Raw genomic sequence first — 14,798 nt, 5'->3', positions numbered from 1 at the left:
AAAATGTTTAGTTTTGTCGCTTAATTAAATTATATGTTTTCTTAAAAGGGCCCAAATATAAATTTTGTTATTCAACCAATGGACTAAAGAACTTAAATTATTAATATTTTGGAAAAATTAAAAATGTAGTGTTCTTATTTAACCAAGGGGAAGTTTTGGTTTTGCTTTTGGGTATTTTCAAGAACACCTCGAATAATTAATAATATTAATTATTTAAGTTACTTAACTATATTATCGAATTTGAATACCGAAGTAAGTCAAACTAAAATTTAGGGACTGAATCACAAATTTGAGTATAGCAGTAGAACCAAAACCAAAATTTCACCTTTCGAAATACAAAGTCACACGCTTCTTATGATTTCAATGCAATAGGGAATTCGAAAGAGTAGTTGAATTTTTTTTTCTTTTTATATATTTAGCCATTTTTGCCCCTTTGATTAGAGGAAATTACAACAAAACCCTGGGGTACAGTCAAATTACATAAGTATATCCTTATAGGGTTCAATAATTTAAAGATATTTAGCATCGACGACGTCGTAAAAGGACTCCTTTTGCCTTGGTCAATGGACATTAAGTTTGATGACTTAATTTAATCTCATACAAAGTCTAGACCACATCTCAATTGGATTAAATCCTAACCGTCCGTTCATCATATTAAATACCCCATGGACTCTCCTAGCTAACGTTAATGTTTGAGAGCATTGACATAGCTAATCTGAAAATTCAAAGTCTATCAACTAGGATTAATACCCAATATGGTACATATATATTTATTTATAGTTATGGCATTTTCCTTTTTTGTTTGTTGTCTAGACTATAATGGAATGAAGAAAGGTGCTTTTCCAAATAATAATATTGTTTTACACTTATATTAATTAAAATATTTATTTATTTTAAAATTAATATTTAATATACTGACAGCGGAATTTTTTTATATTACAAGTTCAAATGCTTTTACATGTCTCATTTTCATTAATACTTAATTTTTTTTGCACCTTTTGAATCTTATTTGTGGAGTTCAAATATTCGTATAATTATTTATTAAATAGTTTTAGTCTATTTGGTACATAATTATTTATACTATTTATAAAGTATTTCATTAAGTTAGTGTTACGAGTCAACCATCATTAATTCGGTTAGGAAATTTATGGAAATGTCCTTCTGTAATTAAGTCTTCTTATTTTAACAAAAACCAATAAAATATGTATACAATGAGATTTGAACTGATGCTAATTGGATTAGTAAAATATTAAATTTACTATTAAACCAAAATTTCGTTTTATTATTTTTTCTATATGTTTTTATTTTAATGTGCACAATTCATTACCTTAATCAGTTGTATATATTAATAATGTTTTTGATTGAGTTGGTGTCACAAGTTCACTCGACATCAACTCAAGATTGATGACAACATCATGATAGACAATTATACTCAATTTAGTATTCTTAATTTGATGTATTTATGTGTTTAAATTTCATCCTACTCATAATTTAATCTATTTTTTCTATTGTAATATCGTACATATTTTATATGTTATTATTCATTAGTTTTAAGTCATACGTTTTATTATTTATTATATGTTATTTTCAAGCACACCTTTGTGCTCTTGGTAAATATTATTTACACATATAGATATGTGATAAAATTTCTAGTGATAAATTAAAGAAATGGAAGTGAAAAGGTAAATATTCAACTCTTGACAACCATTGCTTGGATAATTATTGTACAAAGTGAACCCCGTGTGTTGGCCTTATGGTTAGGATGTTCACCACCCTATGTATGGTTTGGATTCGAGTCACACTAGTCGTCTTGTTGTTAGAACTTTGCCCTCCACTTGTAATTCACTAAAAAAAAATTTATTGTACCAAATAAATATAAATGAAATGGCTTTTTACTTTTGGCTTTAAAATTATTTAGAGGAAAAAACTAGATATATGTGCATGCTTGTATTCACAACTAGTAACTCATTAATTATCTAATTGGATCTTGTAATAATTTGTATTTAAAGATGTTTTAATGTTATAAATGAATTATAAATTTTTGAGAAGGTAAAGTATAATTTTATCATTATGTTAACTAAAAGTAGAGGAGGGAAGACATCGAGCAGCTTTGACTTTCAAAAAGTGAAAAAATAATTATATAGTCTTTTTAATTTTTAAGAAATCACAAGTTAATATAATGGTAAATTTTAACTTTGGCTCTAAATTTTTTTTATTCATTTCTAGCATCAAAACAAAATTTTGGCTTTACCCCTTGTATTAACATGTAATTTCACAAATTTTAAAAGGATTAAACGATAATTTTACTATTTCTAGTCTCTATAAGTTCTTCTCACGCTATTTTCTCTATTCAAAATCTATCTTAAAGACTATTCAACTTTTAATTACTCCACATGCATGGATGATATTGGAACAATTTATTATGAATATCTTTGATCAAATATAATCATTTAAGATTTGGACTTGAATCCAATCATTTCATAAGCTTGTAGAGAGGCGTTGATGTAGGATATTTGATATATATTTTTGTTACTTTGGAAGCTTTTGTTTCCATGACAAGAGAGATAGAGATGAGTTTTCAAAAAGAATGCCAGGCTGGCAGAAATGAATAGCTGCACCTACTTGGGACACATGGCTATTGGTTGAGGCAAATATCAATCTAAGGTCGTACATGCAAATATCAACATTTTGCTTACTCTCATCTCCACCATATAATTGGTGATAGAGAAAAGGAATTAGTGAAAAGAGAGTTTAAATTTTAAATTTTTATTTTTTCTATGAAATTAGGGTTATGGTTAAAATTAATTATTTTAAAATTTAGAGTTTAAAGTTAATGTTAAGATTTAAGGTTTAGGATTTTGAGTTTGAAGTATTCGGTTTTGTTTGTTAATTAAAGTTGGAAAATTTTAATAAGAGTTAAAATTTGTATTTATAGATGTTAGGGTTTAATATTTAGGGTATTATTAATTAGAGTTAAAAAGAATGTTGATTTTGTTAGGATTTAGTATTTAGGGTAAATTTAAATTCGTAATGTATTATATTAGTGAAGAGACTCTAAACAATATGAATTATTTTATTTTATTTTTTATGATTGCTTCTTCTTCTTCTTCTTTTTTTTCTCTTGAACCGAAGAAATAAATAGGAAGCATATATATTCAATATACATTATACATACAATATTACAATATTGGGGCATGCAAAATTAACATGATTGCCTATATATTCTCTTTCAAACCAATTGTGTTGAAAATGACAGTGTTAGCCAACTTGGACAAGCCAAAACTATGATCTCCATTCATTTCATTGAAAAAACCACCACCAACGTGTTTGCTTCCATGAAATTGAAGTGTAGTTTTGTGTCACTTTCGAGAGAGGCTACCATTTCATTGTTTGCTTCAACTTTAGCTTTTGAATAGTTAGACTTCATTTTAACTCTATTATGTAAACAATGAAAGCAGCTTTCAAGTTGGGTCCCTAATTCGAAGACATATTAGAAAACTTGAACTTAACAAAGAGGAATCCAAAGCTGGTTAGGAAATGCTAACTACAATACTTCAATTTGAAATCTAAATTTTCTCATGTGTTTCATGGAAATTCCTTCTCTGATGCATGAGTTGATTTATGGCGCGTGGCAATTTTTCATGATCTTTCCATTTTCAGTCATTGATGAAGGCTTGTTTAATATCACATGTTGTTCTTAACTTATTAAGATTTATGAAAAGCCCCCATTGATTGAATCGATATCTAATTAACCGTTTGACCGGTTTTGTTCATGGGTGTTTTGTCATGTTATTTTATTGGTGTTGAGTGTTTTGATCTCGTGGCTCATATTTGTTTTTGGTGTATTGTTTGATTTGGATATCTTTGTACACAATATGTTTGTGTTGAAATCTCTTTGGGGTCTCGTTTCATTAATAAAATTTTTATTTTCCAAAATAAAGACCTGGTTAATATAATAATGATACTTTAATAGGTTAATTAGAATGCTTTAAAATTTAGGGATTAATTTAGAAATTAGATGATAGTTTAAGAACTTTTGGTGGAATTAACCCTTATTTTTCATTTATTTCATACTTTGGAAATGATATTATTATTGGATAAATTATCAGCACTTATCAACAAGTATTTAGTGTAATGGTAAAGCATATTGCAAAATTTCTTTTTTTTTTTTTAATTTAGAAAAAGACACAATTCAATTTAACGAAATACTTTTGATGGTGTCATCAATTGGATTTTAATTATTAAGCCAAAAAGTAGAGAGAATAAATTCTTAGAATTAAAAGTGTAGGAACTAAATTTTAAATGTGCAATGAGTACACAGAAGGAACATAATTAGACTTAAAAAAGTTATCAATCGAGTCTTATTTTGGTCGGTGGGTGTAATACATGAGTTTAAATGCGTTGAAACACATTTATCATTGTATAAAAAGAAAACTTTAAAAAAATTTAGTTACACCAAACATCTCCAAACTTCAAAACGTTCTAATTACATCTCAAACTATCAAAATTATATCAACCAATTTTATTTTTAATTTTTACTTTTAAAAATGAAGTGCTAATATTTTACATTTTTTAAAAAATTATCTTAAATCATGCTATATACAATTTATTGTAATATTTAATTATTAAATTAAAGATTTTAACAATAAAAAATTTGATTAATATAATAGCAATGGTATTGCTATTGGTGGAATCCCTTTCCTAATTAAAGTTCTAGTCGGAAAGGGAAAAAAGTAAAGCAAACCCATCTGCATCAAAGGACCACTTGAATGTTTACTTCTTTTAATAAATCACCAACAAATGGACTCTCACTTTGATGTGGGTTTGCTTTAGTGCACACGTTGATTTTTATATTATTTTATTCGAAACCTTGCTACAATAAAATAAAAGATAAAAAATTAATTATATCAAAACTTAATTTATTACTTTTTAAAGAAAATGCTTAATGCATTAATTTTATATAAATATATAATAAATTAATTTTAATGTATATGCATAAACATAATACTAATTATCATGTCTAAGCAACAAAAGGTATACATAACAATGGGTTGCTTTTTTCTTTTTTATTTTTTCCAATTCGATGATGGTTTGACTGGTAAATGTTTCTTTTTCCTTTCCTTTATAAAATAGTCAATACATTAAGATTAGTGTTGTATCTAATTAAAACGAAATTAGGTCCATTAATCAAGGATTGTAAACTTGTGATGTGAAGTGTAAATAAGCAACAAAGATCCTTGTCCCGTCCAGTATATGAATATTTAGAGCAGTGGCAAAGTCTGGAAGTTGGTAGAGGTTGTAGTTCTCCAAAAAGGGAAAATTAATTTTCACTTTTTTTTATAATTTATAAATTTTAAATTAGTAATAGAAAAATTGTATTTTAACTCTTTAAAAGTGATAAAATTTTGATTTATTTCCTTTAAAATTTATAAAGATATAGGCTATTAAAATAGTAAAATTACATTTTTACTGTCGCAAGAATATACAATTTTATTCCACCCAAAATAATATTCTGATTTAGCCCCTAAGCTAGAGAGGTTTGTGATAGATTTGTGCATGAGTTAGGTAGTTCGATTGGTTTGGTACATTTGATTTACATGGGATTAGTCTAGTATAGTTTTGACCTAAATTTTGATTAAATAATACAAAAGATATAATTTTAGTTATAAAAGTAGTTTAAAAATATTTTATAATTCATAAAACATAAAAGCAGGTCGCTTGACTAAGTTGAGATAAGCTCGGATTTGAACATGATTTTTTTTGTCAAAATTGGGTCGCGATCTAACCAATGATCAAATCTAGTTAGGAAGGTCTAATTTTAAAAGTATAACGTAAATTGCATCTAGGAAAGATAAAACTCAAATTGTCCAATGAATTTCGCATAGATCCACTCTAAATAAATAGGTTTTTTTTTTCAAAAATAGTGGAGGAGGGACGATGTGAGGTGGTTTTTTTTTTATTGAAAAATGAATGTGGAATGGTTTTGGTATTTGCTCCCCTTCCCCCTTGAAACCTTTTGATGAATGCATGATTATTACTATTATTGCATTATCGTCCTTGTTTCATTAGCTTTCTTAGTTATAATTATGGCCGATTAATTGTTGATACAAATCCTAAACTCAACATTGATGGTAAGGTTTTTTTAATAGTATAGCTTCATGTGTTATACATGTTTTGTTCAACAATTACTAAAATGGGATATTATTGAAAAATATGGAATAAATAAGATGTGCTTGAGGAAGTGTCTATTTTCTGAAACACTGCGACAAACTGACTTGTTTCCATATTTATGCGATTGACAATTTATTGAACCACGTCTTTGGAATGTGCTGAGATTTTGGATTGTATCTAGTCTATCAATAAAGATCATATCACTTGGGGAAACATATTTGGAGAATTGTATCATATCTATCTAATCCCTTAGATCAAGGAAGTTGGATTGGAATATTGAAAACTTAGCTGCCAACAATCTTTATTTACTTTGTTTGTTATTATTATATTGCATTCAGCTAGTTTATTTGTTGTTTAATAAGGATTGCGATAAATCTTCATCATGCCAGCAAGTCTTAAAAAATTCTATATAATTGAAAGACTTGTATATGTTTATGTATTGATTTTTTAGAGCACTTAATCTGTTCAAGTGAGAACATTATTTGTGAGAGCGCATTTGATTGTAAAACATTTGTGCCGTGGTTTTACAAGCTAAGTTCATAGTGTCGAATTTAGGGGTGAGAGTTCTAGTCTTCAAAGGTGCAAAAGTGAGGAAATTGTCACTCGGGTGTGATAGATTTAGGTTCACTTGTTGCAGTTGTTTGCAGATAGTGAATATTTCTCACCGAGTTAGGCTTCACAGTTGTAGGGAAACCAAACTATGTTAATAATCTTTGTGTCCCCTATTTTTGTTTCAACTTCCTTAATCACTTCTACCAGCACTTAACTAGATACTTAGCAACTATTTCTGGTTAATAGTCCTTCAAAAAATTATAAAGATATTAGCTAATACAATTGTGAAGTTACATTTTAACTCTTATCAAAATATATAACTTAATTATGACTTTCTTAATTTTTTTTCTGGCTTCACCTTTGGTTGAATGTAGGTGTTTTCCCATTAGTTTTTATTTGTTTTTTTTATACCAATACCTAATTAAAACAAAAATGGTCTAGATTGAATCTAATTTGGTGAGAAGATTCTAAAAAATTATACAAATATTTTTGTGATGTTGAACATTTTTTCATGATTAAATTTTAAAGAAAAATCAAAGATGAACAATTTGTGATAGATAGGAGCTAGTATTTCATGGATTATTAATTCCAAGTTTCCAATTAGAAGCCGGTAGCCCCACATAAGAATTAAAATGAAAGGACCTTAATATTCCATATATATACACACAAAGCAATAAACCTGTTCCACAATTTTTCCAGAGGAATTGAAAAGGACTATGAGGTTGCATGCAATATGAGAAATTAAGTAACACAACAAGTTGATTGAAAGCAATAGCTTTTGTTCTTAGCTATAGAGAAAATTCAAGTTCAGATCGATATCATGTTTATTAAATCGATCCCACATCAAATTGAACTCTTGTATTGATAACCACTAATCTCACTATCATATGGATCAAATGTGTTTTATAAATTGGGTCATTTTTAGAATAACTCGGAGTTTTTTCTTTTAATTTGTTTTATTTTATTATTTTAAAAATAATAAAAAATTAAATTTATTTAAATTGAATTTGAATTTGAATCAAGTAAGATAAATTACGCAAGTTATAGAGAGATATGTTCCAATCTAACTAGCTTACGAATCTATAATATGAATTATATTTTTCAAAGATATTTCCTGGCATTTGCCCCTTTGAATTATTGGTGGTCGGACCACATTTTTCTAAAGCTATATGTCTTCATGTCATTTTCTTTGCTATTATTCATTATTTTTCAAAGGTTGTTTTCTTGGTATAAAACCTCGGATCACCCTTCACTTAGTTCAAGTACTTTCATATTCTAGTTTTGTCCTTTTACTAAATTTAATTTTTATATTTTAATTTTATATAATTTAATTTATTCATTTTTATATCGCTATTAATTAATTTAAATAATTGATATCAATAAACTATACCTTCTAACAAAAAGAAAAAACAGGTCAACATAATGAGTTGGAATGGATTACTTTTAAGAAAAAATTTACATAAGCTTTTTAATTAGACTTATCTATGGGCTAGGCCGAGTAGGCCTGCAAGAAAAGTAGGAGAGTTTGGATAAAAATATAGGTCCATTTTTTAAACAGGTTGAGCCTCGGGTAAGCTTCTTTTAGTCCAAGCCGGGCCGAATTCGCAAAAAAAAAATGTTGTTGTTTTGCCACTGTTTTTATTTTGGGCTTGAGGTTATTTTATTTTGGGCCCGGGCAAAATTAGTTTCTACAATAAATGTTTCTTTTAATAAAATAAAATTTAATCATTATATTTTTATTTTAAAAATTTAGTTTCTTCACTTTTTAGATTTTAAAATTTAAGTTTAATTAATAACACTATTAAAAATTTTAAAACTCATTTGATCGTAATGTAACTACAAACTTAAATTTACACAAAAAAAAATACAATTTTAACAATTGAACTCGAGTTTTAAATTCTTAAAAGTAAAGAGAATAACTTCTTAAAAATAAAAATACATAAACTAAATTTCAAAATTTCAAAAGATACAGAAACTTACGACATATTTTAACCTTTCTAAAACTTGGGTTAATATATGAATAGCTAGAAAAGCTATAGACTAAATTGTAAAGATGTTAAAGATAGAGAGGTAGTCATTAAGGAAATTGATTGAGATTTAGGTGGTGATTTAATCATTGCTAATTGTCTTAATTTGACCATAATTAAGATTTAGTGGTGAGAAGATTCATATCAATCGTTAAATTCCACTAATCCAAATCAGATTTTGCTCTGCCTTGGATTAAAGCATTTAACCCTAGCCCACAACAATTAGAAAAAAAAGAAAACTAAAAACCCTAGTTAGCCGCCGCCCCTATGTCCGACTTTCGGCCAACTACCTTCTGACCACCTACTCCATCGCTTGTCAGCCACCTGCTCCTCCACTTGTTCCACCTGCAAGAAGAAAAGACAACAAGTAATAAAAAAATAGTGTAAAAAGGCTATAAATGTAACGCCCCCACGCCAGAGACCGTCGCCGGAGTCGAGCTTGAGGTGTTACCGAACATAATTTATCGAATTAAGAACTTCGAATCATTTATTTCTACATTCACAGCTTTCTAGCTACATGCATCACAGTTACAAGAAAAATCATATCTCGAGTTACAAAACTCGAAATCAATATCCTTAAATTTTCCTTAAATCTAGACTCATATATCTATTTACTAATTTTTTTCTAGAATTTTTGGTTGGGCCAATTAATACAGTTTATTAGTTAAAGTTACCCCTGTTTCAGGACTTGACTGGACTGACCTCTGTTTACTATGAACCATATTTCTATTTGTGAAAAGTTTATATGACTATGCCGTTTATTTATTCCAAAACTAGACTCAATAAGGATTCCAAGAATATAAAATGCACCACCTAGTTATTTTTGTACAATTTATGGTAAATTTCTAAAGTTGGAACAGGGGATCTAAAAATCGCTCTAGCCCTGTTTCACTAAAATTCAAATATCTTATAACATATAATTCCTTTACTTGTTTCATTTGTTTTATATGAAACTAAACATACTAGGCTTCAATGTCATATTTAATCCATCACCAAATTCAATTTCTATGATTTTTAGTAAATTTTCAAACTCATGTCAGTGTTGCTGCAATATTCTGTTTATGGCAAATTTCATCTTTTCATGAGTTTTTATGATCTAGATAACATATTAAACTTCCATGACATCAAACATGATCTAACTTAGCATTTTCCATGACTTATCATTATTAAGCATTTTCTCAACCAAATCATGGCCATATCACAAAATTATTTACACAAAATAGGTGAATTGCTATACATGCCATACTTAAGTTTTACAAGCCATTTACCAAAAAGAGTCCTTCGGATAGTGTGATCGAACCTTCGACCTGTCCCGATTCCTAAGCCAGTTTGTTCAAAACTACAGTGAATGAAAAGGAGGGAATAAGCATAAATGCTTAGTAAGTCATATGCAAATAACAAGTAACATAACAATACAATTATACCGAACAACCTTAGCATGGTATCACCAAAACATATATCACATTTCTAAACATCATTAATCATCTTACCGCCTTATCGTTGTTGTATCTATTTTCAACCCGAAGGTTAAGTACATACCTGTCCAAAGTGTCCATTTCACAATACTTACCAATAAGTCACCTGCATCTTAAGTGTTCTTCCATTTCACTAGAAATTTTACCCGTTGAACACATCGGAATATAACTCGGATACATGGATAATTTGCACATAAGTGCCACATTTGTAGCCAAGCTACCATGTAACCCGCCCATAAGTGAACTCGGACTCAACTCAACGCGCTCGGGCGTTCGCATCCATAAGTGAACTCGGACTCAACTCAACGAGTTCGGATGCCTAGTTACATCTCACGAACTCGGACTCAACTCAACGAGTTCGGATGTTCAACCATCCTAGTGACATGTCACTTGTATCTTAATCTATTCCTAAGGTTCAAACGGGATTTTCCTCGAACACATCTCCTTGCCATCTTCCGTAAAATACCAAAACCAATACTCGGTAGCACTTAATATTTAACAAATAATACACTTAATTTGCATTTTATTCGAAAATAACCACAAAGCATATATTTCATGATAAAAATCAGCATATCATATATTTAACATCAATAACTTAAAAATAACAATTATGCTACCTTACTTACACATGAACTTACCTCGGTACAAAATTTTTAACAATCGAGCCTATTCCTCGTAAACTTTGTTTTTCCCTCGATCACGACTTGAATCTCGTTTCTCTTGATTATGAAGTTTGAAAGTTGAAAAAACCCCAGCTATGGAGGAGAACAAAAATCGACAGAACAATATGGAGAAGATGATCATTTTGGGTTATTTTTCCTATTTTTATTTCATTTAATATCCAAATGACCAAAATGCCCTTACTACTAAACTTTTCAAAAATTCCTTCCATGTCCTAATTTTGTCCATGAACTTAAAATTGGTCAAATTACCATTTAAGACCTCCTAATTAATATTTCAAAGCAATTTCATACTAAAAACTTCTAGAATGCAAGTTTTGCAACTTATTCGATTTAGTCCCTAACTTTAAATTAAACTCGTTATGCCAAAAATTTCTTCACGAAATTTTCACACAATTATGCAATCATCTCATAAACCTCAAAATAATTATAAAATAATTATTTCTATCTCGGATTTGTGGTCACGAAACCACTATTCCGATTAGGCCTTAATTCGGGATATTACAATAAAAGCCATCAAAAAACATAGTGTAATGATTTTTTTTTTGGAGAATCAATAAAAAAAACATTTGAAGCATACATCTAAACACAAAAAAGGAGAGAGAACATAGATAAAAAGAGAGATTCTAATACCAAACAAATCTCCAAAAACAGATTTTTTAAAAAAAAAACCAAGTTACACGAGGGCAAAAGGTTACTTTTTTTCTTTTTTATTTATTTTCCTTTTCTTTTCGAACGTATTTATATACATACATCAACGCTTTCTCTATTTTTCTAAAAAAAATAGTTACATATAAATATAAAAAAATAAATAAAAATACCTTTTTTTTGGGTGCCCAACGACAGTGGTCGACGGCGACACCACACCAGATTTTCGCTCTGGCCAGAGAGAAATAGGAGAGGGGAGGAATTTTTTTGTAAGCAGGAGAAAATAAATTTTTTTTTGGAAATTTTTACCTTAAATAGCAAAACAAAACGACGTCGTTTTGGGTTAAGCTCATAAGCCTCAAAACGACGTCATTTTGTCCCGATCCGACCTGATCCAACCCGCTTCGACCTAGGATCTGCCTGCTTTTTAACGGAAGGGCTAATTTCACTTTTAGCCCTTCCACCTTTTTATTACTTTGTAATTAAATTTTTTTGGTTTTAATTTTGCCCCGAATTTGTGCTGGGATTTCAATTGGGTCCTACTTGATGCTGCGCGTTTTAGAAGGAGGGGTTATTTCCCGATTTGGTCCCTCATTGTTTTCGCATTCGATTCGGTCCTTTGCTTCTTTATTTATTTTCAAATTGGCCCCAAACTTCCATTTTAGGTTCAATTTAGTCCTTTTTCTGCTTATTTTCCCTTTTTATTTTCAAATTAATATGTCTAACACCATTATTATTATTATTATTATTGTATTATTACTATTATTATATTTTCATCTATATTTATTTTCTTATTATTTATCTAGTTTTTATTTATCCATTTATATTTCTTACCTATTTATATTTTGATATTATTATATTTTAGGTATTATATCTTTATTTATATTTACATATTAATATCATTATTTTACTATTGCTATATTTTTATATTATTATTATTATCATTACTATTATACTTTTATTACTACTACGGTTATTATTATTATTATTATTATTATTATTATTATTATTATTATTATTATACTGCTACTGTTATTATTATGGTACTATTACCATTTTATTCATTGGTCTATCTACTTATTTGTTCATTTGCTTATATATATATATTTCTTTTTTTTTAAACCTTTTTAATAATCAAAGTTCTTTTATTTTCTTCTTATGTACTCTTGTATTTTACTATTATCATTATTATTTATTTATATATTTTATTACAATTTTTTTGACATTTATCCATTCATTACATGTTATATTATTATTATTATTATTATTATTATTTCGTCTTTGCTATTTTATTATTTTTTATATTTTAAAAAAATCAAATTTGACATTTTGTATATTTATTTATTTTATTTATTTATTATTCTATACACTTTATACACGTATTAAAATTCATAAGGTTAATGTTTTATTTATAAATATTTGTTGATTTATGTATTTGTAGCAATATCTACTTGTTTATTCATGTGCTTATTACTTGTTTCCCATTTATATGTGGTTATGTTCGTTTATTTTTTATCATGTATTTCCGTTTTATCGCTTCACTTATTCATCGAGACTAGTTCACTAACATCGTATTCATCTTTACAATTGCATCATTGTCATCGTAACATTGTATCACATATTGTATATCACTTTAAACGTTGCATTAATTTTCACCAAAATTCATAAAAGGGATTCTTTAATAAAAGCGATATTTGGTGTTTTGGGAATTCGAGAAAACGTGCCCTAACCTACTGGGTTTCGATTTTTCTCGTTTAACTAAAATAATCGAATATCCTTTTAAAATTAAAATGCATGTGCTTTGAAAATCAAAAGGCAAGCTTATTTTCGGGGGTTTAAACTGTCGTGTCCTAACGTACTGGATATGACATTTTATTACTTCGAGTAAGAAGGTCTTTTAGCATCTGCTTCGATTTATTTAAACATTTTTGTAAAATTAACATTAATAAACAAGGGATCATGTTTTAAAATCTTTTCAAAATTTCAATTTTCGACATTAAAATATTAATTAATCAATTTTGTACCAATTTTGGGCGTTACGAGGGTGCTAATCCTTCCTCATACGTAACCAACTCCCGAACCCGTTTTCTCGATTTTCGTAGACCAAAATCGTTGTTTTAGTAAAACAAAACATTTTTTAAAACAATCAAATTAGAAGGTGACCCAATCACATCTCAATAAAAAAGAGATTAGTGACAACTCTTTTTTTTTCATTTTTAAAATATAAAGTCAACCCCATTTTTTTTAAAAAATGATTTCGACAATTATAACATATTTTAACTCACGTCTAATTAATAAATACTGATAATTAATACAGAGCTCGTTCTAGAGAATTAATTCGTTTAATCTCCACGACTACACAAACTCCGTAACAGAAAATTTTAGAACGTTAGTCTTTGGGCCGACTAGCACCGACCCTGTGGATGTGTTGCAGTGTAGTCTCAACCATAAACGTATGAATCCAAGCAAATTTGGGTCTATTTGTTGTTCCAATAGGGTCGGAAGCGTGTAAATTATTGTACTAAAAAATCACACAAAGTTCAATTCCCAGGGAAGAGAGGTGGATCACAAGGATCTCTTAAATACCAAGTCTTTCCTTAGTCAGAATATTCCTTCTAACGTAATTTAATAGCACAATTAAATACTACTATTATACCCTCAAATATTGAAAGAAAAATAGGACAAAAAGAACATAAGAGTTTTAACGAGGTTCGGTAAATTATACCTACGTCCTCGGGCACTAACACCAGATGATAACTTTACTATCTCCAAAATATTACAAACAAATAGAATTCCTTAAGAATTCTCAAATGGGAGAAGAGAGAAAACTAAGAGAGAAAGATTGGTTGGGATAGTGTAAATGAGAAATGGTTAGGCCTATTTATAGTTGAGGTTCAGGGACTAACTTGCAAATGGCCTAAAAAATTAGGGACCAAAATTGCAATTATCCCATTCAACTTTAAACAACTTGAAAGATTGGTTGGGGTAGTGTAAATGAGAAATGGTTAGGCCTATTTATAGTTGAGGTTCAGGGACTAACTTGCAAATGGCCTAAAAAATTAGGGACCAAAATTGCAATTATTCCATTCAACTTTAAACAACTTGCCTACCATTTTTTTCTTTCGGTGCCACTTGCACCTCCCATTTTTTTGACTTTTCAACACCCCTTTTAATTTGTCTTTTCAACACTATTTTGGTACCAAAAAAATTTACTACGGACACGAGAAAAACGAGAGAAAAGGACA

Source organism: Gossypium hirsutum, chromosome A07 (genome assembly GCF_007990345.1).
Source record: "Gossypium hirsutum isolate 1008001.06 chromosome A07, Gossypium_hirsutum_v2.1, whole genome shotgun sequence".
NCBI classification, from domain to species: Eukaryota; Viridiplantae; Streptophyta; class Magnoliopsida; order Malvales; family Malvaceae; genus Gossypium; species Gossypium hirsutum.
Note: the sequence above shows the minus strand (reverse complement) of the source record.